The following is a 1,610-nucleotide window of genomic DNA, read 5'->3' on the forward strand; positions in this document are numbered from 1 at the left end:
GCCATCTACCTTCACCCATGTTTCTGATGTCCGTCCCCCTCGGGAGGGAGGGTGTGATACGTCGATTTACTGTGATCGTTTTCCCCTTTCCTCCCCCACCTTCACCCTATCCTCATGGCATCACTACTCCCATTACTATTCCTGAGTGGTTTATGTCCTGGATTTCATGTGTCAAGAGCTCTTACCTGTACCAATGTACATATTCCACTCCAGCCAGATTTGTAAGGTAGAACTGGGATCATGATAGTTGGGGGGTGGGAGAGAGGAGGAAGCACTCAAGAACTATAGGAATGTTGTGTGTTTCACCAGTGTTATACTGCACCCTAACTGGTGTTATACTGTACCCTGACTGGCTCGTCCCTTCCTTGTGACCCTTCTGTGAGGGGATGTCCAATTGTCTATAGATGGGCTTTGGGTCTCCACTCTGACTCCCCTCGTTCGCATCGATATGATTGTTTTGGGTCTTCCACCTCGTGATCACGAGTTGGTGTGCTTCTTCCAAGTGGGCTTTGTTGCTTCCCTGCTAGATGGTAGCTTGTTTAACTTCAAGTCAGATGCTGTATCTTCTAATAGTCAGGCACCATCAGCTTTCTTCATCACATTTGCTTATGCACCTATTTTGTCTTCAGTGACTGTGTTAGTAAGGTGAGCATCACAGAATGCCAGGTTATTAGAACAAAGTGTTCTTGCATTGAGGGAGGACTTCAGTAGAAGCCCAATGTCTGTCTGCTACCTTGATGCTTAACATATAAAAATATATACATAGACCTATATTCCTATCATTATTTATCAATATATTTACATATATACATGCCTATATTTATACCTCTAGAAATGTCTCTTGCCTCCTCATCTCCATTTCCTTTTACTTTCCTCCTGTCCCATTATCATGTTTAACCCTATTCAGCTCTCAGTAATTCCTCTCAGCTACATTGTACTTGATCAAATCCCACCAGGCATTCTACACCCTCCTTGCCATTGATTTTAGGTCTCTTGTTGTTCCCTTCTCCTTGGGTTTTTATTGGCTCCCCCACTCCCCGAAAGGGTATTTCTAAAACTACTTCTGACAGCTATTAAAGAACCATTACTAATGATTTAAAATAAACAATTCAAGCACCTCCTTAGCTCATACCTAAAATTGAGTTTTTCTTTTTCGGTATGAAGAATGTGATGTGTGTCAAAAGGAATAGATACAGATTGGGCCAATGCTCCCACAAAACAATTGATTTATTTCGTTTCCAGTTTGGGAATACTTGTTTGAGTAAAGTATGCTGCATGACCAAAAGCAAACCTTTCTTCTTAGCACTATTCTCTCATACTGTATCTTCTTTGTAACGCCACAATTTAACTGGTGTTTACAACTAAAGGCAGTTCAATATAATTCAGTCCATACTGTCTGGGTAATGAAAGACAGCTATATCTTTGTCCACTTAATATGAAGTATTTTTATTTATTAATCTCCTAATACTCAGTTTATTTAAAGATTTATTCATTGTTTATGTTTCCCTTCTGTTCCCATCTTTCTCATTAATTCAAGTACTAAAAGTGAAGAGATTCACTGGCTCTAACTTCTACCCCAGTGAGGGCAGCAACACTGCTACTGTGTGCCC

This window comes from Echinops telfairi, unplaced genomic scaffold (assembly GCF_000313985.2).
Source record: "Echinops telfairi isolate 266 unplaced genomic scaffold, ASM31398v2 ScPeMD7_7421;HRSCAF=8459, whole genome shotgun sequence".
NCBI lineage: Eukaryota > Metazoa > Chordata > Mammalia > Afrosoricida > Tenrecidae > Echinops > Echinops telfairi.